Genomic DNA, 20,295 nt, shown 5'->3' on the forward strand with positions numbered 1-20,295 from the left:
ACCAGCTTGCTCGTAAATAAATAACATTTAAAAAATAAAAGCAGCTCTGTCAGGCTTGTACCTGACAGTTTTGGTCTATGTCTTAGTTTTTCCTCTGCGTTTGTCTTTAGTTCCTGTCAGCACTCTTATTTTGGTTCTGTTTCCTGTTTGTCTCCCTGAGTGCTGTGTCCCCTCAGCTGTGGCTGATTGGCACCTGGCCACACCTGGGATCAATCAGCCAGCCACTATTTAAGACCTGTTTTCTCCTCCAGTCAGAGCTGAATTATTGTCGTGTCAATGTCATTTTCTACTTGTCATTCCTACTGGTCGTGTGAATGCAGCGTAGCGGTAAGCTATATTTGGTAGATGTTTTGTAGCTTACTGTTTTTTGTTCCCTGCTTCCGATTAGTTTGTTCATAGACCTTAGTTTGTTATATCCGCCCATGTGCATGCTTTTTGTTTGTTCTTGTTTTTATTTTAATCAAATCATGTTTTCATATGCTATGCCTGCCTCCGTCTCTGCATCTTGAGGTTCGACACCAAATAACTCTGACAAGCTCACTGGTAAGTGCTGCTATTTGAGCTATTTTTAGAACAGGCCAGCGGGCAACTCGTCTGGTCCTTACGGGTGACCTCTGATATACACACTGCAAGTATATATATCATGTAGTAACATACACCTTCATTACAATGTGTAATATGTACAATGTACACACTGCAAGTATATATATATATATATATATATATATATATATATATATATATATATATATATATATCTACATATACATGTGTGCTTGAGGGGCGGTATTAGTTATGTTATAGTCCAGATATGTTATTCCCATAAGTCAAAAACCTAATGAAGGTTTTAACAATGATGTTAAGATGAAATAAATATAACTTTATTAGTATTCACACACATCAGCAGGATTTGGAACAAGGATGAGGTGATGGAAGAAAGGTAAAAATAATCTACGAAGTAGATTTTATTTTTTCAAAGGAGAAAATTATGTACGAGTTTCATTTTTGTGTCTCATAACTGTGGCGCAGTCAAGAACCCTATGTACAAGTTGTTGAGCCCTGATAATAAAATTCACGACTGAGATGACAGATATTAGGAAAATAATCGAATATGCTCTTGTAGTTTGTGGTGATGAAGCTTGTATTTATAGCCGTATCAAATATTGCCTTCATAAATCTCACTTTCACTTTTGCTGCCAGCCAGATTTTTCTTCAGCTGCGTGGAAAGTTGTGCATGCAGCTTGTAGCAAGCAAGCGCACTTCCTGGCATTAGCTAACTCCTGTTCAGGGTTAGCCAAACACGGCCTCCCTCTTACGCACGTCTTCACCTCCAAGATGTTGCTGATATATGATCGTCCTCCTCAAAGGCTCACTTCCTTATTTACAACCCAGCTTTTTTTTTTCCTGCTAAGCATAAATGTCAGGCTGCCGGAGACAGAGAGTCGGGGAGGTCCGAGCGGGACAAAAGCCTGTTGTCCAGACTCCGTCTCCAGTGCAGGTACATTAAATCATTATTTTTCAGACAGGAAATATCTGCCAATGCACATTTTGCTGCTGAAATATGTTTCTAAGATGAAATGATTCCAGCTTGGCACGGCCTCTCAGCGGGAGACTTTTCAAGCTGGAGAAGTAGAAGTTTTCTTTTGCTCCAGGGCGCCACCTACCTCTGCCCCTTTTCAGCTCATCTGCTACACAAAGTGTGTATTACTTCTCCCATATTATGGACAGACTTTGCTATACCAGTACTACAAGTGGTATAGCATTGCAGTACTAATGAGTCAAAAAACGCTACTATTGTTATGATCCGCTGCCCGGATCATTGCATATTCTGGATTTGTTCCGTTTTTGTATCACATTCTGTTGTTTGACTTCCATAGTTCCTGTTTTATCTGGTTTCCATGGTTTCACATTAGTTTCACCTGTCGTGGTTCCCAGATGCACACCTGTTTTGTTAATCACCACCCTTATTTAGGCCGGTCTTTTCTGTTCATTCATTCTCGCATCCTAGTAAGTGTTTCACGCAGTTTGTTTCACTTCAGTAACGATTCCTATTTCCATGTTTCTACTTGCTAGCTTTCGCGCTATGCATTCGTTTTCCTCTATCTCTCATGCTAGTAGTTTTTGTTTTGCTTTTTGTGCTTTGTGCAAGATTGTCAGTTATTTCCCTAACTCCCATGCTAGCGCTTTTGTTTTTTTCTGCCTATTACCAGTTCTTCTGTTCATAGTCTGTTTTATCTGTTCAATAAATCTTCATTTCTTACCTTTACGCTGTGTTCAAGCCCGACTGCATTCTTGGAAGAACGAACCGGCATCACTATGCCCAGCAATCGTTACAACTATACTCCGCTTGAATTGATTGATTGATTGATGGATTGATACTTTTATTAGTAGATTGCACAGTACAGTACATATTCCGTGCAATTGACCACTAAATGGTAACACCCGAATAAGTTTTTCAACTTGTTTAAGTCGGGGTCCACGTTAATCAATTCATGGCAAACTGAAAAGCACCAGTTGGCCATATTTTATGTTTTACAGGCTTGACGGCGCGTCGTCACATGGTGACATTGTTGGTTTTACCAGCAGAGGAGCATGTTGGGCAGCGCACACACACAGAGTACTGTATTTCCTTGAATTGCCGCCGGGTATATAGTATGCGCCTGTCTAGAATTACTGTCTAGAAACTCGTTTCGCAAAATAACTAGCGCACGCTTAGCATTACCGCCGGCTCAGGATTAACGCCGGGTCAAACTCGTTTCCCAAAATAATTTGCATATGCCTCCGATTTCCGCCGGGTCAAACTCGTCACGTCACGAGTGACATTTCACCTGTCATCGTTTTCAAAATAGAGGAGGCTGATTTCAATCATTTGAAACCGCATAAAGGGAAGAAGATTAAAGGGGAACATTATCAGCAGACCTATGTAAGCGTCAATATATACCTTGATGTTGCAGAAAAAAGACCATATATTTTTTTAACCGATTTCAGAACTCTAAAAGGGTGAATTTGGCGATTGAAACGCCTTTCAATTGTTCGACTGTCGGAGCAACGACCTTTCACCCGTGATGTCACAACAGGAAGCAATCCGCCATTTTCTCAAACACATTACACGCACCAAGTCGAATCAGCTCTGTTATTTTCTGTTTTTTTCGACTGTTTTCCGTACCTTGGAGACATCATGCCTCGTCGGTGTGTTGTTGGAGGGTGTAACAACACCAACAGGGATGGATTCAAGTTGACTTACGTGGAGTGTGCTAATCAGACATATCAATGGTCACGGCATGCTAATCGATGCTAGCATGCTATTTAGGCTAGTTGTATGTACATATTGCATCGTTATGCCTCATTTGTAGCTATATTTGCATCCAGCCTTTCCCTCCACCCACATTTAATGCCAAACAAACACATACCAATCGACGGATTCAAGTTGCACCAGTGGTCAAAAGATGCGAAAGTCCCTCGAATACTTTACTGACGATAGCGATTCTACGACAGAGATGGCACAAAGATGTGCGGATATCCTGCGACACTCAAAGCAGATGCATTTCCAACAATAAAGTCAACAAAATCACAAGGGTGAGTTTTGTTGATGTTATTGACTTATGTGCTAATCAGACATATTTGCTCACGGCATGACTGCCAGCTAATCGATGCTAACATACTATTTAGGCTAGCTGTATGTACATATTGCATCATTATGCCTCATTTGTAGCTATATTTGCATCCAGCCTTTCCCTCCACCCACATTTAATGCCAAACAAACACATACCAATCATTGGTTAGAAGGTGATCGCGGAATTCGTCCTCGCTTCCTCCCGTGCCGCTGTCTGTCGTGATATGGCTCAATAGCTTCAGTTTCTTCTTCAATTTAGTTTTCGCTATATGCCTCCACACTCCAACCATCCGTTTCAATACATGCGTTATCTGTTGAATCGCTTGCCCCGCTGAAATTTGAGTCTGAATCCAAACTACTATGCTATACCTTTCTGTGCTATCCGCCATGTTTGTTTGTGGTGATGTCACGCTGTGACGTCACAGAAAAATAGACGGGTGTATATAACAGGCACTATAAAGCCGTTTTTCGGGATATTGCGTGATGGGTAAAATTAAAAAAAAACTTTCAAAAATAAAATAAGCCAGAGGGAACTGATTTTTATTGGTTTTAACCCTTCTGAAATTGTGATAATGTTCCACTTTGAGAGCTATTCAGTAGGATTTAGGGTCCAAGCTATTGAATATGCTAAAAAGAACAGTAAGCAGCTATGTTTTATCAATATACTGTAGCTGCGTGTGTCAAATATGAGTCATTAAATGACTCCCGCCTCCGGATGGTAGAGGGTGCTAGTGAGCCTGCTTGCGACTACTCTGATGCAGAAGAAGTGACAACAAGCAGCAAGAGTGAGCAGCGTGTGTTTATTTTTTCCTCTCGCTTGCACTTTTAACATGGAGGATTACAGCTCTAAAATAAAACAGTTTTCTAAACAGGAATTTCAATCGAGGCAGGAGGTAATAAAGGAAGATCTCCATCGAGACAGAGATACTTTTAAAACTGAAGAAAGGTAAGGAAGACTTCTATAAACAAGTTATCGATGCTTTTGTTTAGAAGGAGCTGCGCATGGACTTCATTTAGAAGGAAAGATAAGACCATAATAATGTTTTTTTTATCAAATGTGCTTTTCATGATGGTATCCCTACATCACACTCAAATTTATAAGCGCAAGTCTAAATTTACCGCATGCCTTTGGTAAGTGCCGGAGTGAGAAGAGGTTTTAAATTCATTAGCGCCCCGGCGGCATCTCAAGGAAATAGGGTAAGTGTAGTCAGTGGAGCCTGCAGCGAGTAAAAAGCAAGATTTGGGCCTGTTGACCAAAGCGTAAAGGTGCCCCCACCTCTGGTTTAGCTGACCTCAAAGGCAAGACCCCCGCCAGCTGGATGTCTGGTGAAAACCCCCACACAGCCACCAGCGATGCCCCCGACCCATCGGCCGAGACATTAGCATAAACCTCAGCCGGGCTGCCAAGTTCCACACGTAAAAAGACATCTCTGTGCAGCTCTCGGCTCCAGATGGGACTTTACAAGAGACCTGAAAACCCCACTGTGGTCTTTTACGCCTCTGTGGCTTGCGGCGATTACCGTGGCGTGGCCCGTGGAACACACTGACCGCACGCCGCTGTCCACCCCCGCCGGCAGGTTGAAGTGTTTGGACGGTGCCACCAGGCAGCGCGCTCGCCGTCCTCGACTTTACACGCCTGACAGGCGCTGAGGTTTTTCACACGGCCTCAAGTTGGGAGACTTTTTTTGGGAAGAAAGCTGACAAATCAATAGAGGGGCTGATTGAGGAGGCCGCACGCGTGTGTGGCGTTACGGTAATGATGGCCGCCGCGCTCTGTTTGTTTACACCAGTTAAGAGCGGCCTCAAATCATTAATGAGTGCTTTGCGTCCGGCGTGTAACCACAGCTGAGCTGGTGGTCAACAAGGTAGGCCGGGCTAACCGCTGTGTGTGTGTGTGTGTGTGTGTGTGTGTGTGTGTGTGTGTGTGTGTGTGTGTGTGTGTGTGTGTGTGTGTGTGTGTGTGTGTGTGTGTGTGTGTGTGTGTGTGTGTGTCTGCAAGCCACCATGCAGAAACTAATATTATCAGAATTTCCCTTGTTTTCTTTTGAGTCGTCTTACATCACCTACAGTATAAACACTTTCTATATTTAACTGCGCACTATATATTTAACGACGACACGCTCCGACACACGTTTTGTTTCCACTGCAAAAAAAAAACACCCTCCCCCCGATATACCTGAGACATTTCAGCGAATATCTCAGCAGTGAAGAAAAGGCTTCACTTGGTCTTTGCAAAAGGTTCCTGCGTGCCAAATGCACTTCAGCGGCTCCGAGCTGACCCGTTGACTCGAAATGAGCTCGTCTCTGCCGGTTTCCTGACCAATTACAGCCCAGTCAACTTAGGGCCTATATTTGTTTATCCCCAGGTTATTTGAAATGGAGCGCGGTCCGGTCGTCCCCGGGACAGACTGTCGGGAGTTTGGCAGCAGGGACGCTCTAAGCTGGACGCCGCTTTGGGCGCATTTGTCCCGCGTCCAACGTGGGCCACCCGCTTAGGCGACTGACGTGTTTGGGCTTCTGGAAAACACTGTGCACCTTCTCCAGGCCATGAATAAAAGCTGACATAAAGGTCTGCCAGAGAATAGAAAGACTGAGAATAAGCCAGCATGCAAGTTGAAAAAAGTTGATTAGTTTGACAGGATGGTAAGTCAATGGACCTCGTCTCACGAGCTTAAAGGAGCCATATGTAATCATGTGGCCAGTAGTGGTACTGCAATCACGGTCAAGATTCTGCAGTCCCCTCCCCCTCTCTCCCTGACTGAGGTTGCCAGATACGCAGATCGGGCTACTCCAGGAAGCTTCAAACTTCCACTTCCTCTTACTCTGGGTTGAGTTGCTGGGACCAGAATAGCTGAATAGACAAGCCTTTTGTCCATCCATGAGTTTTGGGGTTAGATTTTTTAATTAGATCGCAATTTTCGCCAGTCCTGATGTGTGTGTCCACTTTGGTGAGTTTTGTGTCATGATCCGCTACCCGGATCATTTGTTATTTGGATTTTGAGTTTGTTTTTGCACTTCCTTGTTTGTTCTGTTACCATATTTTCTGATTAGTTCCACCTGCTACTTGTTTCCTGACGCGCACCTGTTGGTAATTGTTTACTTCTGTATTTAAGCCTGCCTTTTCCATTCACTCATCCTCTCCTCGTAGTTTGTTTTACATACTGTTTGTGTTTCACAAGTGACGACTCGGTTTTCTGTATCTGGACTCGCTAGCTTCCACGCTTAGCCTTTTGTGTTTTTCTATCTCACATGCTAGCGCTTTGTTTTGCCTGTTTTGCCAAGTACCAGTTTATCTGTTCCCTAGTCTGTTTTATTTGTTAATAATTTGTTATTTCTTACCGTACGCTGTGTCCGTGCCCGAGCTGCATCCTGGAAGAGCACCACCCGCATAACGATGCCAGCCAAGCGTCACATTTTGAAGCATTTTAAAAGGGTCAAATCACAGCTCAAAGAGGCAAAAATTACATTTTTTAGGAAACTTTTGTTTTTAAGGGGTTTTTGACATTTTGATTTTGATTTTTGCTGAAGGAAGTCAGTTTATGAAATCTAGGTCTAAGTTAGACCTACATAGAGGTTTTTGTTTCATGTCGCTATGACATTTTTGTCTGTGTTTTTCCTGGGGGCGCTAGAGTGCAATTTTGATTTTTTGGGTTAATTTTTTTATTAGATTACAATGTTCGCCTGTCCTGATGTGTGTATTAAATTTGGTGAGTTTTAAAGCATGTTAAGGGGGTCAAATTACAGTTCGGAGAGGCGAAATAATAATAATAATAATAAAACCTTAGAAATACAATAGGGTCCTCTGTCCCAAAGGGACATCGGCCCCTAAATATGGCAGCGCCATGTTGGCATTTTTGCCATAATAAAGAGTTGGACAATGTCGGCTATCGGCAAAAAAGCCATTATCGGACATCTCTAATTTTAGGCGTATGAAAAAATGTGTACAATTTTTATAAAACAAATCTTACCAAAATATTGAAGCTCTCTCTTCCATCTACTGTCGGGGTCGGCATGCGGCTCTTTAGCGCCGCCCTAGTAGCTCTCTGGAGCTTTTTCAAAAATGGATGAAAAATGGAAAAAGATGAAGGGAAAAAATATATTTTTTGTTTTAATATGGTTTCTGCAGTAGGACAAACATGACACAAACCTCCCTAATTGTTATAAAGCACACTATTTGTATTAAACATACTTCACTGATTCCAGTATTTGGCGAGCGCCATTTTGTCCTACTCATTCTGACAGTCTTTGGACTCACCGTGGTTTGTTTACATCAGGGGTGTCCAAACTTTTTCCACTGAGGGCCGCACACTGAAAAATAAAAGCAAGCGGGGGCCATTTATTTTAAAAACCAATACAATATATGTATACAAAATATACATTTAGGCCTCCATTTAGGCTTGATCCCGGGGACCCCAAAGGGTTTTGGTAAAAATAAAATTTTTAAAATGTGTCATTATTCAGTATTATTATTGTTATTATTATTCAAGTTTTAAATCTCTAGATCAACATTAGGTCTACCTGTCAATATGACGTTTTTACAGCTTTAAGTTGTATGCTATTTTTGTCAAAGAAAACCATGCTTTTTAATGGAAAAAAACACAAAATATGCAATATTTTCACCCAATAAAATTTTTAAGTAGAATGTTTGAGATAATATAATAACTGGAGTCGTAAAAAGGTCAACAACTCATAACCCCATTGATTTTAATTCACTATTATTTTTTGTGCAATGACACTTAAAAACAATTCACACTGATCCAAAGGGGTCCTACTCATTAAAGTGTTAAAAAATAAATTATAATTTCTTTTTTACTGTTTACATTTAACACAATGGTCTCGAGATAAACGTCAGATTTATTCGTCAATTATAAGTTGTTTTGTAGTTTATGTTGTTTGTTTGTTCGTTTTACACCCTTCTTTGAAAAAAAAAACAGCTCAGTTTTTTATATGGCAAATACTAAATATCCAACATTTGCCCACAAAAATATGTCAAAGTGGAATATTTAATGTGACGTAGTTGGAGCCTTGAATTGGTCAATAATTCAGAATGATATTGATTTTGATTCACTCATTATCTTTGAAAGAAAGAAACAGCCTGCATGGCAGCTTTGTGTTATTAGAGTAAACATTGCAAAATGTTCCTGTTACATTTTACATTTGCTCTTTTATACCACTTTTTATGTTTTCATTTTTTTCCATTTTATTTTTAAAATGTGCCGTGATGCCGTTAAAAATTGACCTGCGGGCCGCACTTTGGACACCCCTGGTTTACATGTACAACGTTCTCCGACTTTCTAGGACGTGTTTTATGCCACTTCTTTTTCTGTCTCATTTTGTCCACCAAACTTTTAACGTTGTGCATGAATGCACAAAGGTGAGTTTTGTTGATGTTATTGACTTGTGTGGAGTGCTAATCAGACATATTTGGTCACTGCAAGCTAATTGATGCTAACATGCTATTTAGGCTAGCTGTATGTACATATTGCATCATTATGCCTCAATTGTAGCTATATTTGAGCTCATTTGGTTTCCTTTAAGTCCTCTTAATTCAATTTATATCTCATGACACACTATCTGTATGTAATATGGCTTTTAAATTTGTTTTGCGGCTCCAGACAGATTAGTTTTTTGATTTTTAGTCCAATATGTCTCTTTCAACATTTTGGGTTGCTGACCCCTGATCTACTGTAGGTTCAACCACAATAACATCACTATTCAAAATACATGGAAACAATATTTGTATTTTATTTATCATGAATACAATATGTATTTTTCTTCTGTCCCATGTGCAAACTTTCTTTTCACCGGACAAAAATATGCTTCAATATTCGTGGCTCAGACGTCGCAATTTGTGAGCTCTTTTTGTTTTGGCAAGGTTGGCCCGTGGCGTTCGTCACTTCTCCGCGTCGTTCTCACGCTGACCCGCGGCTCGACCAAGGCGCAGCGTAACACTACACTATTTGTCAGGACGCTGAAAAATATCCCCGCCCTTATGAGCGCAGCCTCGCTGGCGTGAATTGGAAACACATGCTGGATGATGTAAAGGTTGAAATGTGTTAATTGACTAATGAACAGTGAGTCCATTAGACATTGGATTACACAGTCTGGGCTGCAGATAAATCAACACTGAGTCGAAGTCAAACACGGGCTCGGGCCAGCCCGCTTGTTTTCTGTCTGCCTGCGCTTTGCCAACACTCCGAGTCCGTGAAGACGGATTTTCATTTTGCTCACGACGTTTTCTTCAATCTGCATCCCGTCGCCAGCGAGGAAAGTGTTTGCTTCTTGTGCGGCGTCTCACAGGCCCGCCTTTCATTGCCCACCGCACGCCCGCGCAGAAAAGTGGGATTAACCTTTTCAAGTTTGCTGCAATTGTCCACATTGTTGACAATGATGTTTGTGGACGATAGTCGTGACGTCATCACTCCCGTGGAAGTGGGGACCTCACAAAAACAAGCCAGTGATAACATGGAGAGTTGTCCCCATACCAATACTTTGGTACCGGAACCAATACGTTCCCAGACTTTTCTAAATAAAGGGGACCACAAAAAATGTCCTTAATGTCTTTATTGCAACAACAAATGTTAGTGTACATGAAACATATGTTTATTATTGCTTTTAGTCCTCAAATAAAATGTTGAACATATTACCGTATTTTCTTGTATGCGCCTGCCTAGAATTAACGCCGGGTCAAACTCGTTTTGCAAAATATTATTTTTATTAGCGCATGTCTAGAATTTACGCCGGGTCAAACTCGTCTCGTCATGAGTGACACTTCACCTGTCATCAGAAGATTAAAAGCTATTCAGTACGATTTAAGGCAGGGGTGTCAAACTCAAATACAGAGTGGGCCAAAATTTAAAACTGAATAAAGCCGCGGGCCAAGGTTGAACAAATTAACCTTTTAATAGGGACCCAAACAAGTTTTGCATTGAATATTGAACAAGCAAGGCTTATATAACTTTATAGTGACATGCAAAATCGAGTTTCAAATAATAATGATAATTAAAAAATATCAATGGCATATCAAATAAAATTTAAATACACATTTAATGCCTCTTTTCTATTTGCAGCCTTCTGAGGTAAATATCAAAATATATTGTAGCGTCCCGAAAGAGTTAGTGCTGCAAGGAGTCCTGGGTATTTGTTCTGTTGTGTTTATGTTATGTTACAGTGCAGATGTTCTCCCGAAATGTGTTTGTGATTCTTGTTTGGTGTGAGCTCACAGTGTGGTGCATATTTGTAACAGTGTTAAAGTTGTTTATACGGCCACCCTTAGTGTGACCTGTATTGCTGTTAACCAAGTATGCCTTGCATTCACTTATGTGTGTAATAGCTGCATATATTATGCGAGTGGGCCAGCACGCTGTTTGTATGGAGGAAATGCAGACGTGGCGGCAGGTTGTAAAGAATGCTAAAGGCAGTGCCTTTAAGGCACGGCCTCAATATTGATGTCCCGGTGGAAATCGGGAGAATGCTCGCCCCGGGAGATTTTTGGGAGGGGCACTGAAATTGGGGAGGATTGGCAAGTGTGAGAAGTTGCAGCGTTACAGCGGCACCGCTGCTGTGCAAAACGGCGGGCCAGCTATAATGTTAATTTAATATTGCCTCAAGGGCCAAATTAAACTACACGGGGCCAGAGTTTGACACCCATGATTTAAGGCTTAGCTTGGCTATTGAATATGCTCAAAAGAACAGTAAGCAGCTATGTTTTATTAATATACCGTAGCTGCATGTGTCAAATATGAGTCATTAAATGACTCCCGCCTCCTGGTGGTAGAGGGCGCTAGTGAGCCTTCTTGCGACTACTCGGCTGCAGAAGAAGTGACAACAAGCAGCAAGAGTGAGCAGCGATCCTTTATTATTTCCTCTCGCTTGCACTTTTAACATGGAGGATTACATATCTAAAATAAAACATTTTTCCAAACTGGACTTTCAATCGACGCAGGAGGTAATAAAGGAAGATCTCATCGAGACGGAAAGACTTAAAACTGAAGAAAGATAAGGAAGGCTTCAATAAACAAGTTATCGATGCTTTTGATCAGAAGGAGCTGAGCATGGAGTTCATTTATAAGTAAAGGTAAGACCATAATAACGTTTTTTTATTAAATGTGCTTTTCATGATGGTATCCTTACATCACACTCAAATTTATAAGCGCAAGCCTAAATTTACCGCATGCCTTTGGTAAGTGCCGGAGTGAGAAGAGGTTTTAAAATAATTAGCGCCCCGGCGGCAATTCAAGGAAATACGGTAGGCAACTTGTCTTTTAGTAGTAAGTAAACAAACAAAGACTCCTAATTAGTCTGCAGTAAAATAATGTGTCATTTATACACCTATTATTTTATGCACATTATGAGGGACAAACTGTAAAAATGGATTATTCATCCACTAGTTCATTTACTGTTAATATATGCTTACTTACTTCTGTTCAAATGTAATAATCACTAATTCTTCTCTTCTTTGATACTTGACATTAGTTTTGGATGATACCACACATTTAGGTATCATTCCGATACCAAGTAGATTAAAATTAGAGCCAATTAAAATGCGTACAATTTCTTATCTGATGAGTCGACTAATCGTTAAGATAATCGTTGACTAATCGACTATTAAAACAATCATTAGTTGTAGATAAAACTAATTGTAGATGATTATTATTATTCTAAAGCGACTGTGATTCATACAGCAGATCCTCTTTCTCATGTGGGTGGTTTTGGAAGGACGGAGGCTCGCTGACTATGTTTATGTTACACTGTCCCCAAGGAGAGCAGCCTTGTGGTTTCCATGGATTGTGGGGGGGGGCAGAGCTGTTGTGGCCCCTTTAAAGTTGCGTGTTAAAGGCGGGAGTGAAGTGGCCGTGGAGGTGTGATGTGTTGGCATGACTGCCCCTCTTCATGAAAAGGGAAAAGTTTGGAACGGGGCGAGGGTGGCCAAAAATAATGTTGTGTTTTAAATGCATCAATCATCACCTTTTTTAAGGCGCCTCACCTCATTGTTGACCTTGTGGACGCCGGAGATAAATCCTGGATGGACTTGACCACTCCCTGTTCTCCTTGGACAGCTTGGGTCCTTCCTACCAGGCAAGGAAGGAACACGTGGCTGAAGAGGACAGCAAAGTGAGGCCGTGGTGGCGTGCAGACAACACTCCACAACCAGGGGATCATGACTGGACCACGTTGCAACAGGTGCGGGACACCTGAGCTTATTAGTGCTGTCACGTGGTTCTTTTTTTAATCACACTTTTCAGTCTGGATGAATCACAGGTTATTACTTGCTTTAAATGAATTTAACGCAATATTTCCACACAAATGCAGCTTATTTGGCCAGAATGTCATCCGGGTAGGGCTGGGTGATTTATGGAATATACTGGATGTATCGCAGGTTTGTCTCTGTGTGATATAGAAATTGACTATATGGTGATATTGGAGTATACCTTCTCATGCAGTTGCTTTTAGCTGCTGGCATTACACTACAGTTAAAATTAAACTACCACGGATAGTCACACATACACACACACACACACACACACACATATATATATATATATATATATATATATATATATATATATATATATATATATATATATATATATATAAGAAGAAAGACACGCGCCACTTCAGAAATTACAACTTCTCACTCCAACGGCAATAAAGTATATGTATATATATATACCTGTACATATGTATATATATATACATATGTAAATGCATATATATATATATATATATATATATATATATATATATATATATATATAGTACTGAACAGTGCATCTTATTTATGTCTTAGATCGAGGGTTCCTAAAGGCCTACTGAAATGAGATGTTTTTATTTAAACGGGGATAGCAGGTCCATTCTATGTGTCATACTTGATCATTTCGCAATATTGCCATATTTTTGCTGAAAGTATTTAGTATATCGACGATAAAGTTTGCAACTTTTGGTCTCTAATAAAAAAGCCTTACCTGTACCGGAAGTAGCAGACGATGTGCACGTGACGTCACGGTTTGTGGAGCTCCTCACATCTGAACATTGTTTACAATCATGGCCACCAGCAGCGAGAGCGATTCGGACAAAGAAAGCGACAATTTCCCCATTAATTTGAGCGAGGATGAAAGATTCGTGGATAAGGAAATTTAGAGTGAAGCACTAAAAAAAAAAAAGAAAAAAGCGACAGCTCCGGGCAGTGGCAGTGGTAGTGTTTCAGATGTAATTAGACACATTTACTTGGATAATTCTGGAAAATCCCTTATCTGCTTATTGTGTTACTAGTGTTTTAGTGAGATTAGATGAGTAAAGTCATACCTGAAAGTCGGATGGCTGAGGTGAACGCCAGTGTCTCAGAGAGAAGCCAATGGAGGAGCCAAGATCACAGATGCCTTTTTGACAGCTACAGGAGAAGGTTCCATAATCCACTGAAGTCTCCGGTAATTTTCCCATCCAAAAACCTGCTGGTTGACGTAGAGAAACATGTTCGCTTGACCGCTCTGTGTTAAAGTTTCACAACAAACAAGGAAACACCGGCTGTGTCTCGGTGCTAAAGGCAGCTGCAATCCACCGCTTTCCACCGACAGCATTCTTCTTTATAGTCTCCATTATTCATTGAACAAATTGCGAAAGATTCAGCAACACAGATGACCAAATTACTGTGTAATTATGCGATGAAAAGAGACGACTTTTAGCCGTGTGTGGTGCTAGGCTAATATGTCCGCTCCAACCAATAACATCACAAACACGCGTCAACATACGCGTCATCATTCCGCGACGGGAAATTTCAAATTGCAATTTAGTAAACTAAAGCGGCCGTATTGGCATGTGTTGCAAAGTTAATATTTCATCATTGATATATAAACTATCCGACCGCGTGGTCGCTAGTAGTGGCTTTCAGTAGGCCTTTAAACTTTATGACCTCCAACTTTTCCACGACAGACGCTAATGCAAATATCAACCCTGAATTAATATTCTTACTCTTGATTTAAATGGTATTTAATCATTATATCCAACCTACAGGATAAAGCTTGTCCAATGATATAAAACCACGTGTTCATCACAAAGGAGAATCAAATATACTGCAAAAGAAGGGACTGGTGAAAAACGATGAACAAAAAGCACACACAATTGTACAATGGTAAAATAAATACATTCTAACTCAATTAATGATAAGTCATTATAATTTAAGTGCAAATAAAAATACCTAATTAGTCATATTTTGCGCTTAGGCACTTTTCTATGACTTTAACTCCAGACTTCTTCTATTTGTTTAATATTGTCATTACTGCCACAAGTGGTGGAAAAGTGTGTTACAACTGAGTAGTCTTGAGAAACAGATCATTCTGGCGGCCCTGGCACCGTGGTTAAAAAAAACGGTTCTATTTTCTAATATTTTATCGACTATATTTTGTAAATCAGGTGCAGAGCTCACAGTAGAGGTGTTATTTAATGTCCTCAGGGCTTTAATAAAGTTTGAATATTGTTTAGAAGGCCGTAAACGGTTTGTATTCCTAAACTATGAAAATATTGAATTTATTTATTAAAGAGGAACACTATCACAATTTCAAAAGGGTCAAAAACAATAAAAATCAATTCCCAGTGGCATGTTGTATTTTTTGAAGTTTTTTTCAAAATTTTACCGGTCTCCGAATATCCCTCAATAAAGCTTTAAAGTGCTTGATTTTCGCTATTTGCGATGCCACTATCCATTTCCCTGTGATGTCATACAGTGCTGCCAATGTAAACAAACAATGGCAAATAGCACAGCAAGATATAGCGACATTAGCTCGGATTCAGACTCGGATTTCAGCGGCTTTAGCGATTCAACAGATTACGCATGTATTGAAACAGATGGTTGGAGTATGAAAGTATTGAAGAAGAAACTGAAGGTATTGAGCGAATAGCTATTGACGCTATTCATAGCCATAGCATGGCCGAATAGCTGCGTTAGAATCGCCGGTAAAATATGCGGACCAAACGATCAGGACTTTCGCATCTTGTGACACTGGAGCAACTTAAATCCGTCGATTGGTAATCGTTTTTTTTTTCGCATTAAATGTGGGTGGAAGGAAACGTAATATAGTTGCAAATGCATCTGCAGGTTATCCATACATCTCTGTGCTATGTCTGCTTTAGCACCGCCGGTAAATAGCATGTTAGCGTCCATTAGCATAGCATGTTAGCATCGATTAGCTGGCAGTCAACATCAACAAAACTCACCTTTGTGATTTCTGTGACTTTATCGTTACAAATGCATCCGCAGGTTATCGATACATCTCTGTGCTATGTTTGCTTTAGCACCGCCGGTAAATAGCATGTTAGCGTCGATTAGTGTAGCATGTTAGCATCGATTAGCTGGCAGTCACGCCGCGACCAAATATGTCTGATTAGCACATAAGTCAACATCAACAAAACTCACCTTTGTGATTTCGTTGACTTTACCATTGCAAATGCATCTGCAGGTTATCCATACATCTCTGTGCCATGTCTGTCAACGCCGGTAAAATGTGGAGACACTTTGGTACATTCAATGGGGGTCTGGCGGCAGACACTTTCGCATCTTCGGGCCAGTGGTGCACCTTGAATCCCTCCCTGTTAGTGTTGTTACACCCTCCGACAACACACCGATGAGGCATGATGTCGCCAAGGTTCCAAAAAATAGTCGAAAAAACGGAAAATAACAGAGCTGAGACCCAATGTTTACAATGGGTTGAAAATGAAAATGGCGGCTGTATTACCTCGGCGACGTCACATTCTGACGTCATCACCTCCAGAGCGATAAACAGAAAGGCGTTTAATTTGCCAAAATTCACCCATTTAGAGTTCGGAAATCGGTTAAAAAAAATAGATGGTCTTTTTACTGCACCATCAAGGTATATATTGACGCTTACATAGGTCTGGTGATAATGTTCCCCTTTAAAAACCCTATTTTGTGAAATTCACCTATCACAGTAGACGACTGTGTTAGAATGTACGGAAGTGGAATCATCATTTGCAACAAATATACAGTACATCATCTTTTATTCCTGTCAGCATTTCAGTTTTTGGCTCTTCAAAGTGCATAAATAATGTACAGATTCTATTGAAGTGCCAATTGTTGACATTTACAACGATGATATTGTGGAATGAAATTCCAAGTCACTTGCACAGAAGTGGCCTATAATATATATATATATATATATATATATGTTTAAGTTTTGTTTTTTCCTCTTCTGTCTGGGCTCCTCAAGGAGAAGCTGAGCGGCCAACTCACCATTCGGATGGAAAAAGTCAAGAATGGGAGATGACTGCAGCCCAAAAGTATGACAAAGTGCAAAGAATGAAGCCACAGACACTTTACATAATGCATGTCCTTTTCCAAAAGATTATTACTTCAGGTGCTGCAGCCCTCACGTTACTGGATATATGCAACCATGGAGATGACCATAAAAGATGTCTATGGATTTATTGGAACAACTCCGCATGTTTGTGTCCAATCAGAGCATGGCGTGTGCGTGTGTGTGTGTGTGTGTGTGTGTGTGTGTGTGTGTGTGTGTGTGTGTGTGTGTGTTTGGGCGAGCATGCCTGAGGTCTTGTCCTGGGCATGAATAAGGACTTCCTTCCTGGCAGACAGAGTGCAACACCTGATCACTCTCACAACACAAGAAGGCCCTCTGTGTTCTTCAGCAAACTGTTCAACAGGCCGGAGGTCCATCCGTGCGCACAAAAATGGCTTTTTCCCACCCAGCCTCCACCTTTCCCAGGCGTGCTCGCATGTAAGCAGATATGGCGGGTGGCGAGCGCCGCGGAGAAAGAAATACACGCGCCACTTCAGAAATTACAACTTCTCACTCCAACGGCAATAAAGTTTGGCTTCTCGCGAAGACGGCCAGCCAAGATACACCAGGGCAAAATGTGCATTTTTACGACGTGCATAACCTCTTATTTTTCCCCTTTAAGTGTCTCTTTTTTCCCCGAGTAATTGAGTTAGACTGGCGAGTCATAACTGACTTGGGAACATGTCCTCCGCCAATGAAACCACTTGACAAGGTGGTGAGCCAGAGAGGGTGGAGTTCTACTAATGGTGGGGCACTTGCAAGGACGACCCTTTCATTGGCCAACAGGGACTTTCTAGACCAGGGGTGGATGGTGGAGGGTGTGTCAGTCCATCACCATCACGTGGATGGTGGAGGGTGTGTCAGTCCATCACCATTAGGTGGATGGTGGATGGTGTGTCAGTCCATCACCATTAGGTGGAGGGTGGAGGGTGTGTCAGTCCATCACCATTAGGTGGATGGTGGAGGGTGTGTCAGTCCATCACCATTAGGTGGCTGGTGGAGGGTGTGTCAGTCCATCACCATTAGGTGGATGGTGGAGGGTGTGTCAGTCCATCACCATCACGTGGATGGTGGAGGGTGTGTCAGTCCATCACCATTAGGTGGATGGTGGATGGTGTGTCAGTCCATCACCATTAGGTGGAGGGTGGAGGGTGTGTCAGTCCATCACCATTAGGTGGATGGTGGAGGGTGTGTCAGTCCATCACCATTAGGTGGATGGTGGAGGGTGTGTCAGTCCATCACCATTAGGTGGCTGGTGGAGGGTGTGTCAGTCCATCACCATTAGGTGGATGGTGGAGGGTGTGTCAGTCCATCACCATTTGTCTATACCAGGAGTGTCCATCACGTGGATGGTGGAGGGTGTGTCAGTACATCACCATTAGGTGGAGGGTGGAGGGTGTGTCAGTCCATCACCATTAGGTGGATGGTGGAGGGTGTGTCAGTCCATCACCATTAGGTGGAGGGTGGAGGGTGTGTCAGTCCATCACCATTAGGTGGATGGTGGAGGGTGTGTCAGTCCATCACCATTAGGTGGATGGTGGAGGGTGTGTCAGTCCATCACCATTAGGTGGATGGTGGAGGGTGTGTCAGTCCATCACCATTAGGTGGATGGTGGAGGGTGTGTCAGTCCATCACCATTAGGTGGAGGGTGGAGGGTGTGTCAGTCCATCACCATTAGGTGGATGGTGGAGGGTGTGTCAGTCCATCACCATTTGTCTATACCAGGAGTGTCCATCACGTGGATGGTGGAGGGTGTGTCAGTCCATCGCCAGCCAGGCAGTAAAAAAATAGATGGATGGATCATCAATCTTCACTCTGACATTAATTTCATCACTTGATTGACATTCACGCCACCCGAGGGTCTTGTGAGATGACGCTGGCTGCTGCCACATCATTATTAAGAAAAAACGACCGACAGGAAGGCCAGAATCACTTTTCATTGCAAAAGAATTAAAAAAAAAACTTAAACTGCACAGTTCCTGTCTTCACAATAAAAGCACTTCTTCTGCCTGCCTGCGCTATCAAAATAAGAGTCTCAGAAAGCTAGCAAGTTAGGAAGTTTCCCGCCAATGTATTTCTTGTAAAGTGTATAAAAAGGACTATGGAAGCTGGAAAAACTTTCATGTGGTATTGGACAGAAAGGAGGACTTTTTTTTCTCCTCCATTTGAAAAAGTAGAGGTTATCATCACTAAAGTCTGATTCCAATCAATGCAGGTCATCACCATCACAGCAACTTATATTCTTGTCTTCATGGAAGAAAGGAATGTTAAACATGCTTGTATTTTACGTTTAACATGTAAACAAAACCGTCAAAATAAATAAATAGAAATTATATATATATATATATATATATATATATATATATTTTTTTTTTTAATTTTTTTTTTTTGCTGTTTTTTTTCATAAGTTAGATGTGTTTAATGATAATAAAAAACATGCTTGTATTTCACCTTTAACACCAAAACCGGCAAAAGAAATAAATAAATATAAATGATGTGTGTATATATATATATATATATATATATATATATATATATATATATATATATATATATATATATATATATATATATGTATGTTAACAAGTAAAATGTGTTTAATGATAATACAAACATGTTTCTTCCATGAAGACAAGAATATAAGTTGCTGTGATGGTGATGACTTGCATTGATTGGAATCAGACAGTAGCGATGAGAACCTCCACTTTTTCAAAAGAAGGAGAAAAAAAGTCCTCCTTTCTGTCCAATACCACATGAAAGTTAGTCCAGCTTCCATATTCCTTTTTATACACTTTACAAGAAATTGGCGGCAAACTGTGACGATCTGTCACTTCATTTCTGTTTGTTTCCGTGTTTTTGTATGCACTTCCTGTCAGTGCTCTTACTTTGTTGTTTTTCTCGTTTGTTCCACTGAGCATTGTTTTTTTCCTCAACTGCCGTTGATTGGCAGCCGGTCCACACCGGCTGCCAATCAACATGTGTTCAAATACAGTATTAGCTTTCACTGTTATGCTGATGACACCCAACTCTACATGCCCCTAAAGCTGACCAACACGCCGGACTGTAGTCAGTTGGAAGCGTGTCTTAATGAAATTAAACAATGGATGTCCGCTAACTTTTTGCAAGTTAATGCCAAAAAAACGGAAATGCTGATTATCGGTCCTGCTAGACACCGACCTCTATTTAATAATACAACTTTAACATTTGACAACCAAATAATAAAACAAGGTGACTCTGTAAAAAATCTGGGTATTATCTTCGACCCAACTCTCTCCTTTGAGTCACACATTAAAAGCGTTACTAAAACGGCCTTCTTTCATCTCCGTAATATCGCTAAAATTCGCTCCATTTTGTCCACTAAAGACGCCGAGATCA

General features: G+C 41.1%; 1 long non-coding RNA gene across 2 annotated transcripts; it reads left to right on the forward strand.

The window, feature by feature from the left end:
* Positions 1-1,283: 1,283 nt before the first annotated feature.
* Positions 1,284-18,924, forward strand: LOC133563786 (uncharacterized). 2 transcript variants are annotated; one of them, XR_009809107.1, is made up of 3 exons: positions 1,284-1,498; positions 12,591-12,796; positions 16,834-18,924. It is a non-coding gene; the product is annotated as an uncharacterized LOC133563786 (long non-coding RNA). The 2 variants fall into 2 exon arrangements; XR_009809108.1 differs by lacking the exon at positions 1,284-1,498 and adding an exon at positions 6,440-6,561.
* Positions 18,925-20,295: the final 1,371 nt, after the last annotated feature.

The sequence above is a fragment of the Nerophis ophidion genome, linkage group LG12 (genome assembly GCF_033978795.1).
Source record: "Nerophis ophidion isolate RoL-2023_Sa linkage group LG12, RoL_Noph_v1.0, whole genome shotgun sequence".
Classification (NCBI taxonomy): Eukaryota; Metazoa; Chordata; class Actinopteri; order Syngnathiformes; family Syngnathidae; genus Nerophis; species Nerophis ophidion.